The 11,378-nt window shown below is 38.6% G+C and overlaps 1 long non-coding RNA gene and 2 other non-coding genes across 3 annotated transcripts; 2 read left to right on the top strand and 1 right to left on the bottom strand.

The window, feature by feature from the left end:
* The first annotated feature begins 32 nt into the window (after window positions 1–32).
* On the top strand, window positions 33–532 carry LOC148074724 (uncharacterized). Its single transcript, XR_015711882.1, has 3 exons — window positions 33–167; window positions 298–384; window positions 461–532. It is a non-coding gene; the product is annotated as an uncharacterized LOC148074724 (long non-coding RNA).
* Window positions 533–2,547: 2,015 nt separating this feature from the next.
* LOC148074723 (small nucleolar RNA U3) lies at window positions 2,548–2,760 on the top strand. Its single transcript, XR_015712032.1, has one exon. It is a non-coding gene; the product is annotated as a small nucleolar RNA U3 (small nucleolar RNA).
* An 8,105-nt stretch (window positions 2,761–10,865) lies between these two features.
* Window positions 10,866–11,078, bottom strand: LOC148074722 (small nucleolar RNA U3). The gene has a single exon (XR_015712022.1). It is a non-coding gene; the product is annotated as a small nucleolar RNA U3 (small nucleolar RNA).
* Between the last annotated feature and the right edge of the window lie 300 nt (window positions 11,079–11,378).

Genomic DNA, 11,378 nt, shown 5'->3' with positions numbered 1-11,378 from the left:
GCGTTTAGAGATGGTGGACGTTCCTTCTCCAGAGTGTGTGTGTGGCTGAAGCCATTAGCTCTGCAGTCGTCACAGGACAGAGCTGAGGTCTGGTCCTGGCAGCTGCACTGGACGGGTCAGCTTCTGCACGGCTCCTCCTCGCCTTTATCTGCCGCCACGTCGCTCAGGTAGGTCACCTCAGACTGATGGACAAAATAAAAGTATAATTTCCTGTTTGAAATACATCGTTTATGTCCGTCTTGCATGTTTACAAACCACTCGGGGTGTGAGAAAAAGTTGATACATCAATATATACAGATGTTTCTCTGAGCCGGCTGCAGAGTTTCCTTCCACAAATGGCAGAGAAGACAAGAGACTGAAGCAGCAGATGGAAGAGTTGAGATGGTTAGTGTTGATTTGTGTTCTTGAATTCAAACGTGGAGCTCACTCTAAATCTCATGACTTGTGTGAACATCTTCAGGAGGTGGCGTTGGTGGAACTAAGTGGGTCTGAGAGTGACTATGTAGACCAGGGGTGTCAAACTGGTTTTCACCAGGGGCCACATCATCATAATGGCTGCCCTCAAAGGGCCAGATGTAAATTATAAATGTAGCTAAATGTAAGCTAATGTAAAATAAATGTAACTACTCCTTAATGTTAAATGACTTTGAATGTATTACTTGAGGTCATAACTACTGTAAAACCAACAATTGTGAGCTGCTAACAACATGTGTGATGTAGCATTTTACAATAAAATAAAAATGGCTGCACACAGCCTTGCATGTGGTACTAAATACATTTCTACACATAAAAATAAGTCAAAACTTACAGCTCAAGACTAATAAGTTGCAACTGAAATAAGTCTGACAAGCAACTTTTCCTTGTTGATGCACATGTGTCGTCACACTTGTCATCTCAAGCAGAGAAAAAATAAATCAATTGCAGGAAAATCAGATTGGTGAGTCTTGAGATATGTCCCAACAAGAAAGAAAGTCTCAGTTCACAACCAGTTATTGGTCACGTTTTTAGGTTCCCCAGCTTATATATTGGCTGTCAATTCTTGTGGATGAGTAGATCCTGAACACACCAAGTGGATCCTCTCCACCATCCATGTGTGTTTTTTCAAGTTTTTTTTTTGCTCATTGGTCAAGGTAAGGCAGGCGGGCCACATAAAAATCACATGGCGGGCCACATTTGGCCCGCGGGCCTTGAGTTTGACACTTATGATGTAGACTCTTCAGAGTCGTGGGATTCTGAGGATGAAAGCAGCATCACGGAGCAGAACCTGGAGCTGCCGGGACACAAGAGGTCAAAGATCATACCCAGTATTCAAGTTGTGGATCCAGAAGAGAAGTAAACTGACAAAGACTTAAAAGAAATAAACCCTGACCTGAGGATTGTGTGAGTCTCTGACAGGGAACTCCAGCAAAACTAATCCCTGATCTCTGTGACAGGCTGATGTGACCAGAAGAGCAGAGATGTTCTGATGAAGCTTCATGAAGCAGTGTGATTATTTTCAGAGTCCATTAGATGGCAGTCTCTCCACTTCGTTCCTTCCTTTGTTTTTAACAATTTAATACTTAATGGTCAGATTAACTGAGTTCTGAGGAGAAACATTTGCGATTTTTAACTTCAGGGTCTGTTTGCTAGAACAAGATCTAAGGTGTGGTTGAAACAGTCAACAATCAAGACAATTGAATATATTATGGAATTGAACGTAGTTGTCAAGCTGTCATGAACCATATCCACATGGATGTTAAAGTCAACAACAATTATAACTTGACATGATTCAAGCACCAGGCTGCATGAATATATTACTGGTGTGTTTCAGTGCAGGTCACATGGAAAGCATTGGTGAATGCATCGTTCTTTTTCAGAGTCAGGGTCAAGAGAGGTTATCCATAGAATCATATATATCATCATATAGAGAGTGTCACACATCATCGTAGAACCTTGGTTACAGAGATAACCTTTTGATTATAAATACATGTTGTGTATAAACTGTGAAACTACAAAGTATGTTTTCTAGTCTCATCTCTTTGCAATCAAATGAATGACAGTAACATTTTAAAATTCAAAAACTATGCATCCGTCACTGTAATGGTTTGGTGTGAGGATGGAGTAAGTAAGTAAGTAAGTAATATATATTTATATAGCGCTTTTCGAGACCAGGGTCACAAAGCGCTTTAACAATCAAAACAATACTCAAAACAGTACATACTTCAAAGATCAAGACAACACCGAGAACAACACAGGAGTTCGAGAAATTCAAGGAAAAGCCTGAACAAATAGAAACGTCTTAAGGTGTTTCTTAAAGGAGTCAGTAGACTCCATCAAGCGCAAAGAGAGAGGAAGATTGTTCCAAAGCTTAGGAGCAACAGCCTGAAAAGATTTCTCTCCTCTGGTCCTGAGCCGTGTGCGTGGAACCATAAGTAGATTCTGATCCACAGACCTCAGAGCCCGAGCTGGGGTGTAAGGCTGGATCAGATCAGTGATGTAAGGAGGAGCCTGACCATGAATAGCTCTGAAAGTAAGAACCAGAATGTGATGTTGGTGCAGAGTTAAGTTAAGACTATACTTTCAGGGATCATTTCTATAGTTCTTAACTTAAGAAATGTGTTTGTAAAGTGTTTGGTGTCACTAACCATGATGAAGAGTTGTGATATTCCTTCCTGAGTGTGAAGCAGACAGAGAATAATGATTCACTTCATATGTTCTCTGTCATTGATGATCCTTCTTTACTTCCTTGTGCAGTATTGAGAGGAATATGATCAGAGTGGTTGTTGTGTTCAAGACAATATACTATTAAGTGACATTTTTAATGTAATTCTTTATAACTTTTAACAAAAATAAAAATGTATTTTCATATTAATGTAAAGACTATAGTTTGTAGGTCTTTTTGTCTTTGTTGAAATTGATATTAAAAAATATCCAAACCTCTGTGGTGCTCGTCTGTAACATCTCTCTTGTACTGAAGCCTTGACGACAACAATTGTTCTGGAAAAATGAAAAGACACTGTTTCATGAAGCTTCACCAGACCATCACTAGTATTTGGATATTTTAAGTTTGTCATTTTGGAACAAGATGTGGACAAAGACCATTGAGCGTCATTTGCTTCTTTAAAATGAACAAACATTTTTTTTACTATAACTCTGAAAAGGAACCCATTATTCTAAAATGAATCACAACTGTTGAACAACATGAGGCTGAGTAGAAAATTAGTATTTCACCTGAACTAAATTGCTTTTACCATTTAGCAGAACAAACAACCACTCTGATCGTATTCCTCCTCTCAATACTCCTAAAGGAAGTAAAGAAGTAAGTAATTTGTATTTATATAGCGCTGATCATCAATGACAGTGAACATATGAAGTGAATCATTATTCTCTGCATTATCATTTTTTCACTGATAGCGGTTGATTTTATTGCCCATATATGAGACAAACATACTTTGTACGTTTCACACGGTTTCAAAATCAACAGGTTATTTTTGTTTCCATGGTTCTACAAAGACATGTGACACTCTCTATAGGAGGATTTTATGGATCTCTTGGCCCTGACTCACTGTTTCAACCACACCTTAGATCTTGTTCTAGCAAACAGACCTGAAGTTAAAACAACAAATGTCTCTCCTCAGAACTCACTTTTGTCTGACCATCAAGTATTAAATGTGTTCTATGTATGTAGAATCCTGCTGATAAAATTCTTGAGGAGCGTGATATTACTTTTTAAATTTAAAATATTTGTATCGAGCACAAGTATGCAATACAGGCATTCCAGGCAATGTTGGTCTGATGTAAAGGCAACTATGTAAATATGCAGACACAGCAATGTTACGTATATGCTCTTTTTTTTTCTTTTTTTTCAAGAGACAGTAAATTCAGAAAAATAATCTATTGCAATACAAACGAAACAACAACAACAGAGTGTACATATAGAAACAAAAAAAACACATAAAATAATGGAAACTAAAGGTCAAGACAAAATCAATCCCTCCTGTATCACTGCTGTATTTAGACAGAGCTTTACCTTGTAATTTAAATGAACATGTTGATTGAAGATTAAACCAATTGTAAATATTTACAGGGTCTTAATCTGAATCAATAAAAAAGTTTGCATTCAACTTTTATCATTTAGTTCTAGTGATGTTCTGGATCATGGAGATCTTTTAAGGCCCTTGTATATGAATTGTTTGGCATTTGAATTTTCTGCTCCTGCACTCTGCTCAATTCATGAGTAAAAAAAAAATCAATTTTTGGAACAAATCATTTAATCGATTGTCGAGAAACGAAACAAATGCTTTGAGACACCATTTCAAATGTAATCTAGATAGAACTGCTCAAGGATTGTCAAGTTCAGAACACTCTTGCTTTCAGTACAATTGTTCTGGTGGTTGTGATCCAGTTGTGGGTTCGACTCCAGCCCAAGAAACATCAAAGTTCTTCGGTTTAAATAAAATACTTGGGAAGAAGTAATGTGACCTTCCTTGGTGAAAGTTTGTGTTGTTTCTCCACTGAAGGTCATTCTAAAGTCGTTCATTAAAAGTTGGGAAATGACATGACATCAATTTAAATACAGTTGGTGCTGAAATACTTTGTAAAATAGAGCTACTATAACACAAGTTGTCCACAATGATTGATTTTAAACTTTTTTAAAGAAATAAAGTGTTAACTTGAACTTTTTCTTCTAATCTTTGCCTATGAGGTTTTGTTGTTGTTGGAGTTTGTTGTGCATTAGCATCTGGATCCACCGATACTAATGGATTTTTTTTATTTTTTTTATTTTTCAGAACAAAATGGTACATTCAAGTATAAAGTATTGAGTGGAAAATAAAGATGAAATTATCAAACTAGTTACTTTACAAAATACTTATATTTTTCAAGAGTTAGAAAAAGAAAATCAATAAATGCATTGAAGCAGGGCAAATATGGAAAATAAAATGACATATTTCCTTTAATTAAATCGCTTCTAATTGGTTTGACATATTCTGTCCATTTGGTCCATATCTTGTAGAACTTGTTCATATCTGTTTGGAGTGCAAAGGATAACTTCTCCATCTTATAGATGTCGTAAACGATGTCTATCCAGTTCTGTCGTGGGTGGTTCAACTTGTAACCACTTCCTCGTGATACATTTTTTACTTGCTGCCAACAATATGAAAAGCAATTTCTTGTCTCCATTATTACAGTTTTCTATTGGTTAGTCACCCAGGTACATGTTTTCACCTTTACAGGGAAGATTCACACCAAAAATGTTGTTTAAATGGCTGTGGATCTCTGTCCAAAAAGCTTTGATTCCACTGCAGCTCCAAAACACATGCCAGTGATTTGCTCCATTATACCCGCAAAGTCTCCAACATGCTTCATCCGTGCCCATGTGTATTTTTGAATGGGTGTGATAAAAAATGGAATAATATTCTTCCAACAGAACTCCCGCCATGTATTTGATCTTGTTGAAAACCATTGTAGATGATACATTTTTTTCCCAGCTCTCATTTGTGATTGATATATCTCCATCTTTTTCCCATCGCTGCTTTATATATCCTGTGTTCTCTTGTTTAGATTGTCGAATTCCTTTGTACAATTTAGATACTATTTTATTGCTATTATTTGCCTCCAATAATGAAATGAAAATCTCTAGTAATTCTTTTCCACATGCATCAATTGGCTTTTTCAAATTTTGATTAAAATAATTTCTTACTTGTAAGTATCTGTAAAAATCCTCTTTTTCTTAAGGTTTTCAAAACTCTGAAAATTCCCTTTGTGAATAAATGATTGATAATCAGTTAAACCTTTTGAGATCCAAGTCTTAAATCTGCCGTCCCTTTTATTGGGCACAAAATCGGAGTCAAAAGCACACCACCTCAAGATCCTCGGGGAATCCCCTAGGTGGCAGGACTTGACCAATTCTTGCCAAGATTTTAGGAAAATCCTTAAAAAGTATAGTAGTAAAAAAGGAGTAAGTAGTAAAAGTATGATCTGCAACCTTCATTTCATCCTGTAGCTTGTTCTCTGCTATGAGAGCAATCAATGGAACACCATTTACGCTAGAACCTTCCAAGTTCTTCCAACCTGCAGTGTAAGATCTTGAACAGAGACAGATTAAGGGCCTCAACTGTGCTGCATGGTAATAATGTTGAAGGCAGGGCAGGCCCATACCTCCCTTCTCTTTACTTAATTGCAGTGTTTTATATCTGACCCTGGGTTTGTTCCCCTCCCACACAAATCTTGAAATTAATCTGTCCCATTCTATAAATTGTTTTGGTGGAATTTTGACCGGGAGACATTGAAAATGATATAATATTCGTGGCAGAATATTCATCCTGATGGAGTCTATCCTTGAGTGAAGATTTAAATATGGTATAGTTGCCCATCTTTGTAAATCCAACTTAATTCTTTCACTCAAAGGTCCATAGTTGAGGTCATACAGTCTCAGCAAGTCTCTAGGTAGTGACACCCCTAAATATTAGAATTTTGCATCCCATTTCCAGTTATACATATTCCTGATTTTTCATGGTGGGTCATAGTTCAGTGTTAGAACTTGATTTTATCAATATTAATTTTGTAGCCTGATAATAGACCGTATTCTTTTAGCATCTCCATCACTTGTGTCTGAGAAGGTTGTGTTATGGTCAACAATAAATCATCAGCAAACAACGCAAGCTTTTGCTCCCCCGTGGACATCATGACTCCTTGGATTTCTGTCCTCTGCCTTATCCATTGACCCAGAGGTTCTATGAAAATGGCAAACAATAGTGACGCACAACACCCCTGTCAGTTTCCTCTCTTCAGAACAAATGATTTTGTTAAATCTCCATTCATTTAATTCTAGCCATTGGTGTTTTGTACATTGCTGCAAAAGTATCAATTATAGTATCATGAAATACAAATTTTTGCTAAAACTTAATATAAAAATGACCAACTTACTGAGTCGAACGCCTTTTCTGCGTCCAGACTCAGTAACAGCGTTTCCAAGTTTTGATTCCCAGCTTGTCTTATAATGTGTAATGCTCTCCTGATGCTATCTTGAGTTTGTCTATTTCCAACAAAGTCTGTCTGGTCCTCATGAATTAATTTAGGTAAGATTGGTTCAATTCTTCTTGTTAGTATGGAGGTGGACAGTTTATGATTAATGTTCAAAACGCTCACTGGACAGTAATTCCCAGATTCCATATTATCTTTCCCTTCTTTGGGAATGACAGATATGATCGCCTCGCTCCATGAGGTACAACTTTATGTTCTAAAACCCAGTTAAATGTTCTCAGGAGTGTAGTAGTTAGTTGATCTTGCATTATTTTGCACCACTCGGAGGTAAATCCATCTGTTCAGGGGGATTTCCCTCCTTTTAATCTTTTAATTGCTGATCAAAGTTCATTTTTTATGTTAATTTTTACTTTTGTTATTGTTAACCATTAGAAGCTCAATATGGGATAATCATTTGTCAATCTGGTGGACATTAGCTGTTTGAGGTTGAGAATAGAGCTTTTCATAACATTTTAAGAAACATTTCTGAATGTTTTGTTGATTAGTTTCCACTTTTTTAGTTGTGGGGTCTCTGATTTTGTGTATAGACCGGTCAGCTTGCTGTTTTCTCAATTTGTAGGACAGGAGCCTCATAGATTTTCCACCAGCCTCGTAGTATTTTTGCTTGGTGAAAAGTAGTTTTTTTTGTATTTCATGTGTATTTATTTCATCTATTTCTTTTCTTAGTTTTTGAACTTTCAATTGAGTGTCATCATCTAAGGACTGAGAGTGTTTCATTTGAGTTGTCCTCAGTTTGTCTTCTAATTCCATAAGTTCTTGTTGTCTGAGTTTCTTCTCCTATGAAAAGATAGAAATTATTTTACTCCTCAACACAGCCTTTGTTTAGAGCATCCCATAATATTGGTGGTTATACTTCCTTTTTATCATTTAATTCTAAATAATCTTCAATTTCAGCTTTCAGTTTATCTTTAATGGCGTGGCTATTTAACATTTTTGAATTTAGTCTCCAAACTGTAGATCTAAGCTTTTGACCAGACAAACGTCATATAGACAGGACCAGAATCAGAATCAGAATCAGAAAACCTTTATTAGTCCCGCGAGGGGAAATTCGGTTTAACAACAGCAAGAGAAATAAAAACACCCAGAAATAAAAACGAGAAAGAAAATCTAAATAGAATAAGAAATAAATCTGCGCTATATAATATATATACAATCATATTTACATAAATAACAAGAGGTGCGGTTAAATAGTTATCTTGGTGTGTTCTTGTTGTGGAGTCTGATGGCAGCAGGAGGAAGGACCTGCAGTACCTCTCCCTCACACACCGGGGATGGAGCATCCTATCACTGATGGAGCTCCTCAATGCCCTCAGTGTGTGCTGGAGAGGGTGAGACAAGTTCCTCCTCATGGAGCCCAGCTTGCTCCGTATCCTCCTCCCAGACACTTCCTCCACAGGATCCAGGGGGCGCCCTAGGACGTAACCGGCCTTCTTAATAAGGCTGTCCAGTTTAGCCCTATCCTTTGCTGTCATGCTGCTCCCCCAGCAGACCACAGCGTTGAAGATGGCAGAGGCCACCACTGAGTCATAGAATGACTTCAGGAGTGACCCCCGGACACCAAACGGTGTCGAGAGGTGAGTGTCCGCTCCAGACAGCTCCAGCTTGTCCCTCAGGATGTTTGACCTGATGGTATTGAAAGCACTGCTTAGATCCAGGAAAAGGATCCTCACAGTGCTTCCAGGCGACTCCAGGTGAGAAAGTGCTCGGTGGAGAAGGAAGATGATGGCGTCCTCCACGCCGATGTCAGGTTGGTAGGCAAACTGCAACGGATCCATGGAGGAGCGCACCAGAGGACTCAGGTAACTAAGGACCAGCCGCTCCAGAGCCTTCATAAGGTGGGATGTCAAGGCCACAGGTCTGTAGCAGCTGGGATCCTTAGGGTGCTGAGTCTTCGGCACCGGTACCACACAGGACGTCTTCCACAGTAGTGGAACTCTTCCCAGGGTCAAGCTCATGTTGAACAGAAGTCCAACAATTTCACTTAACTGGTCAGAGCACGTCCTGAGTACTTTGCCACCAATGCCGTCTGGTCCAGGGGCCTTTGTTGTCCTGGTTCTCCTGAGCTGATTTCTGACCGTGGTCAGAAACACTACTAGGGCCTATTTCACAGATAACAACAGATCACGAGAGTAAACATTATGAGCTGCTGAGTAATGTGTATATTCTCGACTTTTTGAGTTCAACTCTCTCCAAGTATCAATAATTCCCACTTCTTCCATAATATTGTTGAACTTATTGTTGATCTTTCTTGTGTCTGACTTGCCATTAGATGAGTCCATTTTGGGGTTAAGTGGAAGATTGAAGTCGCCCCCACAAATCAACATCCCTTGGCTTTTTGTTGTCATTATTTCAAGTAAACGTTTAAAGAAGGACTAGTCACTCCCAGGTGGAACATACACGTTAAAGAAACTCACCAAATCATCTTCAACTTTACCTGTAATTGTTATAAATCTACCTTCATTATCTTTATACTCTGAGATGTGCTGGTAATTGACTGTGTTATTTATGAGGATTGTCACTCCCCTCCTTCTTCCTGAACTGTGAGAAGCATAATAGACGTGTTTAAATCCTGATTTATTCAGTTTACCATGTTCTATGTCATCAAGATGTGTTTCTTGTAAGAAAGCAATGTGCATTTTATCTTTCTCAAGTTTTGACAATATCTTCGCCCTTTTAACTGCGTTGAGTACGCCGTTAATATTGAACAAAACAATATTTATTGATCTTTTATCCATTACTGGTGTCCTTTTTGAACAATTTCACAAAACTGGTATGCTCCCTCCCCCCTCAAAAGCCAGAAACAAACTAAAAAAAACTCAATATTACATTCAACTTAATAAACAACTTGAGTGACTCTCAAAGGAGGGTCTCAGGAACTGACATGCAAGTGTGACGTCGTAACTCCATTTTCTCAGATCCTCCGTTGCTTCCTCCACTGTAGCGTAGGTTCTGGTTCCGTCTTTGTATTTCACTCGTAGTCTGGCCGTGAAGAGAGTCTGAAATTGAACTTGGTTTTCCTTCAGGACTTTGCGCACCTCTGCATACTCGCACCGCTGTTTGATGATGGCTGGAGGATAATCTTGATCCATGTTTATTTGGTTAGATTTCCAGGAGAATCCTCTGCTCTGCCACACCTTGGGAAGAATCGACTCTTTCGTTGAGAAACTCAGAAACTTGACGATGATGGAGGTCTAGTGGACCGGTGCGCTCTCTCCATCCTCAGCTCCTCTGCTTTCTGTCATCCCAAGTCCTTCACGAAGCAAGTTCTCCACAAAAGTTATCATGGAGGATGACTCCTCAGCCCCCTCCGGAACGCCATAGATCCGTATTCTTTTCTTCTTTTCTCTTCTAGATCGACTTTCCAAGTCCACCATCTTCTCCTCGACTCTCGCGTGTAGCTTTAGCATCTCCGTATAAACTTCCTCGACGTTCTGAAGCCTTTCTTCTGCCGTCACCATCCGTCCCTCTGCCTCTTCCATCCTTGTATTTAGCTCCGACATCTCTTCTTTTAATGATTGAAATTGAGTTTTACTTTCCTGTCAGAACCCTCTCAGTTCTTGCAGGATGAGATCCATGTCGGCCATGTTGGCTCCTAGCTTCGTTGTCTGCGCCGCTACAGGTGTTTTCTCTGTCCTTCGAAACACGTCTTTCGGGTCCAAATCACGGAAGAATGCTTGACCCCTTTGTTTAAAATGTGAATTATTTAGAAATGTCTGTGTTTGTGGGGGTTATTTAGTAAATTGATCAGGTTCTATTGAGAGCTTCTTCACAACATCACATTGATGTTCACCCAGATGCTCCTGACAATGCTTATTGTTTATGTTTAACTTTGACATTCAATCACCGCTCTGATCATATTCCTCTCAATACTGCACAAGGAAGTAAAGAAGGATCATCAATGACAGAGAACATATGAAGTGAATCATTATTCTCTGTCTGCTTCACACTCAGGAAGGAATATCACAACTCTTCATCATGGTTAGTGACACCAAACACTTTAGTAACACATTTCTTAAGTTAAGAACTATAGTAAGTAAGTAAGTAAGTAATATTTATTTATATAGCGCTTTTCGAGACCAGGGTCACAAAGCGCTTAGACAATCAAAACAATACTCAAAAAAGTACATACTTTAAAGATCAAGATAATACTGAGAACAACACAGGAGTTCGAGAAATTCAAGGAAAAGCCTGAACAAATAGAAACGTCTTAAGATGTTTCTTAAAGGAGTCAGTAGGTCCATCAAGAGCAAAGAGAGAAGAAGATCGTTCCAAAGCTTAGGAGCAACAGCCTGAAAAGATTTCTCTCCTCTGGCCCTGAGCCGTGTGCATGGAACCATAAGTAGATTCTGATCCAC

This window comes from Callionymus lyra, chromosome 7 (assembly GCF_982586985.1).
Source record: "Callionymus lyra chromosome 7, fCalLyr1.hap1.1, whole genome shotgun sequence".
Lineage (NCBI taxonomy): Eukaryota > Metazoa > Chordata > Actinopteri > Syngnathiformes > Callionymidae > Callionymus > Callionymus lyra.
This window is presented reverse-complemented; position numbering and strand designations above follow the sequence as displayed.